This window comes from Etheostoma spectabile, chromosome 23 (assembly GCF_008692095.1).
Source record: "Etheostoma spectabile isolate EspeVRDwgs_2016 chromosome 23, UIUC_Espe_1.0, whole genome shotgun sequence".
In the NCBI taxonomy this organism is placed as follows: domain Eukaryota; kingdom Metazoa; phylum Chordata; class Actinopteri; order Perciformes; family Percidae; genus Etheostoma; species Etheostoma spectabile.
Genome location: NC_045755.1, coordinates 2,671,758 through 2,680,388, shown reverse-complemented (window position 1 = coordinate 2,680,388; position 8,631 = coordinate 2,671,758). Strand labels below are relative to the sequence as shown.

Sequence of the window (8,631 nt, the reverse complement as noted above, 5' to 3'; positions counted from 1 at the left end):
AAATGAATGAAAGTAGAGATTTGTACTTGCCAAAGAGTGTTTCAATCATGTTATTTTGGGTAATTGCAATTGGGTGGTTAAAAAGAAAATTAATATTGGAAAACTGGTCAATTTGACCCGAGGACAACATGTGGGATAAAGTCAGCAAGTAACCCTGCGATGTCAAGGCTTGCATTCACACCATATCCATACCAGCATTTTCTCTGGAATGTCACAAAGTCCTGAGGGAAATTGTAGGACAGATTTCCCATCATATCGATCCCTGCTTTTTCCAATTAACACATGACACCATGCAGGAAATGTCCCTGCACATTTCTGGGAGAGACTGGATGTAGCTCAGGCAACTGTGGCTCAGTGGTAGAGCGTGAGTGAGAAACAAAAGTCCGGTCAACACATGATAACCTCTGAGTTCCTGTCTGGTCCAAGTGTCTGTGTTTGTCTCACTATGGTAATTTTCCTTTAACACAGGAAGGGTAAAAAAAAACCCCTTCACTCTGACAGTTTCCTATCTACAGCTGAAGGTGAAGAGGAAGCAAACAGCGTCGTGAAAGGCAAGAAAGGCTGTGAAGCACTGTGTTGCATGCAGTGAGACAATGTTCTGGTTATGTCCAGAAGCATTGTTTAATGTTAATGGTGACAGCTTTGCTTTCTTTAAAATGCTTCTGCAGCCCATAATTAGCCCAAAGTGGGATTTTTACTTGGTATCATCAGGACAGTTAAAATAAAAAACTCACTTGTTTTGGGGTTTTAGGAAGGGCAGGGCCTGTATGAGTAACCTGTTATCACTGTATTTTAAAGAAAACAGGAAGGTATTTCAACAGAGGGTGAGTTAACATTTGACAGTAAGTCCTTCTCCCTCAACCCACTTATAACTCATAATGTGGAGCATTTGGTGAAAAATGACTCAAGCCGTACATAGCTAAGAGGCAAAAACATCTTGACAATGTGCATTGTACTAATAATAACACTTTTTAAACAATAATATGACATTTTGGGAAATATGTTGTTTCACTTTCTTGCTGAGAATTAGGTACTGAGTTTGTACAGTATACAGCAAGAACCAGCAGCCTGTTAGCTTAACTTAGCATAAAGACTGGAAATGCTAGCAGCAGCTAGCTTAACTACAAAGGTAACACATTTCACCTACCAGCACATTTAATGCTTACTAATTAACTTGTTACATCTTGCTTGTTTAGTCTGTACAGAAAAAGTGTAAAAACAAGATTTTGTTTTTTTGGGGAGGTATGGGCTGTAACTCTTGCTGGAGCAGCAACCAGTGTTGCCAACTGCATCCCTATCCCTCACCCCCTAACCCAACCCTAACCTTGACCCCCTACCCCATCCCTATCCCTTACCCCTTACTCCCCTAACCCTAACCCCCTACCCCATCCCTATCCCTTACCCCTTACTCCCCTAACCCTAACCTTAACCCCTCACCCCATCCCTATCCCTTACCCCCTCCCCCCAACCCTAACCTTAACCCCCTACCCCATCCATATCCCTTACCCCTTACTCTCTTCCCTTAACTCTAACCTTAACCCCTCACCCCATCCCTATCCCTTACCCCTTTTACCCCTTTTACCCCTTTTATTCCCTATTTTTTAATCCTACCCTCACTTTATCTCAATTTTTCCTATGTTGGTCTGTGTTTGGGGACCCCTCTGTGTGTGTGAAGTTGGGTTGGTGGGATCCGGCCTCCCCAAGTAGTTTTCTCCTTCTGACCCCTAACCCTAACCCTAACCCTAGGGCTAACTGTTAGGGTTAGGGTTAGGGGTCAGAAGGAGAAAACCTGTTTGGGGACCCCTCTGTGTGTGTGGGGTTGGGTTGGTGGGATCCGGCCTCCCCCAGTAGTTTTCTCCTTCTGACCCCTAACCCTAACCCCCCTAACCCTAACCCTAACCGTAGGGCTAACTGTTAGGGTTAGGGTTAGGGTTAGGAGTCAGAAGGAGAAAACCTGTTTGGGGACCCCTCTGTGTGTGTGGGGTTGGGTTGGTGGGATCCGGCCTCCCCCAGTAGTTTTCTCCTTCTGACCCCTAACCCTAACCCTAACCCTAACCCCCCTAACCCTAACCCTAACCCTAGGGCTAACTGTTAGGGTTAGGGTTAGGGTTAGGGGTCAGAAGGAGAAAACCTGTTTGGGGACCCCTCTGTGTGTGTGGGGTTGGGTTGGTGGGATCCGGCCTCCCCCAGTAGTTTTCTCCTTCTGACCCCTAATCCTAACCCTAACCCTAACCCCCCTAACCCTAACCGTAACCCTAACCCTAACCCTAGGGCTAATTGTTAGGGTTAGGGGTCAGAAGGAGAAAACCTGTTTGGGGACCCCTCTGTGTGTGTGGGGTTGGGTTGGTGGGATCCGGCCTCCCCCAGTAGTTTTCTCCTTCTGACCCCTAATCCTAACCCTAACCCTAACCCCCCTAACCCTAACCGTAACCCTAACCCTAACCCTAGGGCTAATTGTTAGGGTTAGGGGTCAGAAGGAGAAAACCTGTTTGGGGACCCCTCTGTGTGTGTGGGGTTGGGTTGGTGGGATCGGCCTCCCCCAGTAGTTTTTCCTTCTGACCCCTAACCCTAACTCTAACCCCCCTAACCCTAACCCTAACCCTAGGGCTAACTGTTAGGGTTAGGGTTAGGGTTAGGGTTAGGGGTCAGAAGGAGAAAACCTGTTTGGGGACCCCTCTGTGTGTGTGGAGTTGGTTGGTGGGACCGGCCTGCCCCAGTAGTTTCTCCTTCTGACCCCTAACCCTAACCCTAACGCCCCTAACCCTAACCCTAACCCTAGGGCTAACTAATTCCTTGTAGTTTTGAAGCGCAAACTACTGGGGGAGGCCGGATCCCACCAACCCAACCCCACACACACAGAAGGGTCCCCAAACACAGACCAACATAGGAAAAATTGAGATAAGAGATAAAGTGAGGGTAGGATTAACAAATAGAGAATAAAAGGGGTAAAAGGGGTAAAAGGGGTAAGGGATAGGGATGGGGTGAGGGGTTAAGGTTAGAGTCAAGGGAAGAGAGTAAGGGGTAAGGGATAGGGATGGGGTAGGGGGTTAAGGTTAGGGTTGGGGGGAGGGGGTAAGGGATAGGGATGGGGTGAGGGGTTAAGGTTAGGGTTAGGGAGTAAGGGTAAGGGATTAGGAGGGGGAGGGGGTCAAGGTTAGGGTTGGTTAGGGGGTGAGGGATAGGGATGGGGTGTGGGGTAAAGGTTAGGGGAGGAAGGTAAAGGGTAAGGGATAGGGATGGGGTAGAGGGTTAAGGTAAGGGTTGGGGGGAGGGGGTAAGAGATAGGGATGGGACGAGGGGTTAAGGTTAGGGTTGGGGGTAAGGGATAGGGATGGGGTGAGGGGTTAAGGTTAGGGTAAGGGGTTGCTGTTACCACAATTTGGTAACAGCGACTTTTCATACCCTCTCAGCGACTCTCCTGTTGCACCCTGACCAGCAGACAGTCAGCCGACACAGCCAAGCTAAGCTTTATGCAAATTTTAAGCGATTATATTACTAAGACGATGAAAATGAGCATGTGACATCATCTGCTGACTTTTAGCAACTTTTGGTGATAGTGCTAGCTACACTTTAGCTACACGCTTTAGCTACACTAGCATCAACTTCCTAGAGTCTTGTTGTCACTTTGAGAGTGACAGTGGAGCTTTAGGCTGAAAGAAGTGTATTTTTTTGAAAATTTTAAATCTTTGGACAGAGCCAAACTAGCTAATTTCTCCTACTTCTAGTCTTATGCTAATGTTAAGCTCACATTTCCTAGCGCTAGCTTCACATTTAGTGTTAAGTCCTATCTCTTGTTTTAAATAAAGTTGCATTGTACATACACAAAAGTTTCAGCACAGAAAGGTGTTTCAGTTTTTAAAAACAATACTTTGATGTCATGAGACATGCAACCACTTGTTTGGTTATATAGGCCAAGATCTGAGAATGCATGGTATCATTTTCGTTCAGAAGACCTGTTCTTGGAAAGTGGCTCACCACATGTTGTTGTGAATGTACTATGAGTGCATATATTTGTCTGAGAATTGTGACACAGTGATGGATTTTTAGTGTGTATGCTTACCTTCACTCCATCTACAGGACTGTAATGTTGACTGACTTGAGACATGTTACAGTAGTCTAAAGGGACACTGAAATGATGTTATGCAATGTCTTCCATTATGCACTCAGCGTTAAGTTAAATTTCCCCACACCAAGATTCAACGTGGGAGGTTGGTGAGTGTTTTTCCAAAGCACAGTTCATGAAGACAGATAAAATGAAAATGGCCAACCCGGTTATCAAATAATTTAGGATCACATGCTTCTTAAAACACTTCAAAATCTGATTCTCAGCATGGATTCTTTTGAAATCCGTTAGCATACAGAGAGAGTAATGCTAGCTGTTCAAACTTGCAATTACAAGCTTTGGTGCTCATACACAGTTAAGCAAAGACTGTAAAGTTGCCATGTCATCGTTTTCATTCATCCTGCTGGCTGTAAAGAAGAGGAACACATTTCTCCAATTTGGCTTTCCACATCACACAGCCACAAAACAACACAGTCTAAAGATAGGAAATCATGGAACCTTTGAAAGACACAATAAATTCATAAAAATTTAATTTTAAAGTCACTTACTTACACTGCAATATTGTTTTTTTGTACTATGGCAACTGCACTTTACTTTACAAAACCTTTAATTGACGCCACTTAACTTCAGTCTACCTTCTTCTCAATGTCTACTGTTTGCCTGTTTTTCTTGTGTGTTTACTTGTTTGTTTGTTTGTTTTTTTGCTGTTATTGTTGAGAATGCTACTGTAACAAAGGAATTTCCCCGCTGTGGGATGAATAAAGTATTATCTTATCTTATCTTTTGTTACATGCTAAATATGTGAAACACCAACAACAAAAACATTTTTGTGTATCCTTCCTTATTAAATGTGATTTGGGTTGACCCATAGAGTAAAACCTCACTTGACCATTGCAGTATTTAGGTAAATGTGCTGTATTTTATATAGTGCTTTTCTAGTCTTAACCACTACTCAAAGCGCTTTTAAGTAGTACAGGAACCATTCACCATTCATACACATTCATACACAAGACAAGGGGCCACTTGCACATCAGATAAACACTCAGACACATTCACGCTCCAATGGCGCAGCATCGGGGGCAACTCGGGGTTCAACCGCTCTACCACTGAGCCACAGCCGCCACTAAAACATTACGAAAGATCCTGTGGGAGACAGGATGGATTGCTTCATAAACTGTCAAGTACAGTCTTCTTCTTGTTAATTCATTAAAATAGTTATTGAAGTAGCTGAAGCATGTATGGTTTTGCTGGTGAATGTTCAGGAAAGAAGTATAAAAAAAACAAAATTGTCATGTTTTGTTCCTCTTTTTATGATTTTCTAACCAACAGTGACTAAGCACATGCTAGTTTACTTATGCTGACTCATATGCCAGATGGATGGGAGCCTTAACTGTGCAGCTGTAGCTTATATCATATTTTACCAAATCATACCTGGCTGAAAAATTCTGTAAATAATTACCACCATGAATGCTGTCTCAAACCATAAACATATGCCGGATAGCATTGTTTTGTGTAGCACAGAGCATCCAGCAGTGACTGTTCATTACAGGATATCCGTCAGCAGTTATATTGCAAATGGGAAAAAAGGTGTAAATACACCAACACCTGTTGCAGATCTCACACGACCTGCATGCCAGGTTAGCTCACATAGCATTACAGACAATAGAGTACTGTGACCGCCCACAACGGCTCTGGTCACGCAAGTGATTTTTGCCATTCATATTCTTCAGGAAATGTTTCAGGAAATGTTTGTGAAAACTTCACCCTGGAAGCAAGCCAACACACCACGAGGTGAATCATGGTCACAAAACATTTGATTCAGAGGATCATTTAAATACAAATAAAAGAGAACACGTCACGACTGTGTACATAACGATCGTAATGGTATAAAACGCTATATTACATGTCTCTTCAGCGGGGCCTCATTTGTGAGTGTAGTAAATGCCATGCATGGATGAAAAGTTATACTGTACATGTGTAATGTTTTTTATATTTCCTTTTGCCACCATTGGATATTTACACAGCTAGAAAAATATATCTAGCATTACGAAAATAAGTTATCTGGTGTGTTCGCAAACCTTAGTTAGACAATAGCTTTACCACGTTGCCAGATATTGCGAAAGTTTTTTTCTGAGACAGAAAAAAAGTCTCAAGCAAAGTTAACTTTCTCCTGACGTGTCAGTCTGAAAAACACAATGACATTGTCAAAATGTTAAGGACATCTGTGGCCTCGGTCATACACTGTGAACACGGTAACTTCTCTTGTTGGAATCATTCCACTCAGGACCAGCTGCTAGTCTCCTAAAGAGACGACGCAGTGATGAAACCCATGTGACACAGATACAGGAAATGACTCTGAGATGGGCAGGCCCCCAGGAAGTGTGCCAGGTTTTGAAACAAATTGAACATAGTGGCCAAACAGTGGGATTGAAATTGATTCATTCCGTCTGATACCATTTGGAAAGTCTAGAAGATCCATGATGGCTTCATGCACCACTGAGAAACTCTCTTGGAATGAACGGGGCTACGCAGTATCTAGTTCTTATAATACAACCGTGAGAGTTGGGGCGTCTTGGTTCTAAACCGTCTATGTAGCAGCTCCTTAGCATTCTGCTTGGGATTGTGGGTACTCCTCCATGACATCACGAACACAACACGTTTTTCTTAAAACAAGGTTGATTTTATACTAGTCTCGCATTGCCAGACCTTCCTCCACAGGGTTGCGGAGGAGGGTCTGGCTAGTCCACACAGCGTTCTGGTTCGGAAGATAAATGTACTCCGGTTTATTGGCATTTTTTGAAACCAATCATAATTATCTTGAGCGCCGTTAGCATTGTGCAGAGCCACGGTATCTCTGCAAAACAGCCTCTGGAAGGAACTTGTTTTGGTGGAACATGTTTACGGTCAAAAGTGGTTTTAGTTGTCCAAATTGGACCGATTGTCTAGTCTAGATTTACTTTGCACAGATCTGAGGAGAGTTAACCATAGTCCTCATAAATCCACCAGAGTTTGGAATGCCAAGACAAAGAAAGCAGAAGATGAGAATATGAATATGAGTGGGATTTTCACTTCTGGAACCCCACTGTTTAGCTCTATAACTTTTGGATCCGTGTTGCACAAAATGATGATCTGTTCCACTCTACTATCTGTTCCACACCGCATGGTTTTGCTATGGATGTATGCCATATTATGTTTCGTAAGATTTTAAGCAGTAAATCATCGTTTTGATTTAAGCCTCTCAGGAGGAAGAAAGTAGAGGTGGGTAACAAGGTGCTGAGGAGCTCTGCAGTCTGTGGCACAGTTATGTAACATACACTACTAGGTAAGGGGAATCTGACACAAAGTCATCAAAACCTGGACCTACGCATTTACTCCATGCCGCTATTCATCTGCACCTGTCAAACTGTTGGGGAAAAAAACAGCTCAGTCTTTGTGCCCCATGAACTAATTATTTGTAGACTGTAAAAGTATTAGAAAACTGAGTATTGTATCCTGTGTGACAGCATTTTTTTTTTAGATAGACAGACTTTTTTAATCCCAAACTGGGAAATGACCGTCACAGCGGCAAGTTCCAGAACTTACACACATACTCACTAACCCTTACCCTAGAATAATAAAAAAAGATAACAAAGATCAAATGCCAGAACAACTATTGAAAAAAATACTCACACACCCATTAAAAGAATGTAAGTGTAAATTCATGTGTATAATGAAATTTACAACATATATAGATAGTCTCCATAACTAAATAAAATATGTATAATATTAAATATGAGAGAGTGCAAGTTGTGCTTTTCAATACTTTAACATCTCTTGGGTTGTCCTTCAAATAATATTAATTGTAACAGTATCATAAATGTGATCTAAGTATCAAGGTCAGAGTTGGTGATTTCCATTTTAAATGGGATACATCTTAAACATCTGTTGATGTGTTAAGTTGTTCATGCTGACATTGCAGTGTAAGTGAATGTTTTTTGCATTATTGAATATATTTGATGATGTTTTTTCTATTTTCATTCTAATTTCTAATAGTTTCTAATGCTTGTCCATGCAATCATTGCCGGCGGCTGCACACTGCAACACCTGAATTAGTGGATTCAGCTGTGTGTGGCAGGAGCTAAAGTGATATGTAGAGCTCAGATGAAGGTCTGCAGGGCCTGAAACACTAGTTTGATGTACTAATCACTACATTTCATAAGAGAGCACTGTTTGTTCCACTTAATTTGTGGCTTCGCTGACTTTAACCCACATGTTGTCCTTGGGTCAAATTGATCCGTTTTCCCATATCAAAGTTCTTTTTAACTACCCAAAATAACATGATTGATTCCACACAGCGCTCTTTAGCAAGTACAAATCTCTACTTTCATTACTTTTGGCGTGTCTTATTGAATTTCATAGCATTTGGAGAAAAAAATTGAAGTGGTTTTGCAAGAGTATCGAGTAAAAGTTGACATATTTCAGTCTATGATTATCCATCAAGATACATTCCTTTAATTTTAGTCTAAATAACTCTTAATTCCTGCTTTTCTAACTCAAACAATATGTATAAATTCCTATAAATGAGGTTT

General features: G+C 42.1%; 1 long non-coding RNA gene across 1 annotated transcript in view; it reads left to right on the top strand.

Annotated features, from left to right (window-relative positions):
- The window catches only part of LOC116673440 (uncharacterized), a 14,232-nt gene extending 7,137 nt beyond the window's left edge, over nt 1–7,095 (top strand). The window contains exon 3 of the long non-coding RNA XR_004327841.1: nt 7,010–7,095. This is a non-coding gene — a long non-coding RNA (uncharacterized LOC116673440). The remainder of the gene's footprint in view (nt 1–7,009) is intronic.
- Nucleotides 7,096–8,631: the final 1,536 nt, after the last annotated feature.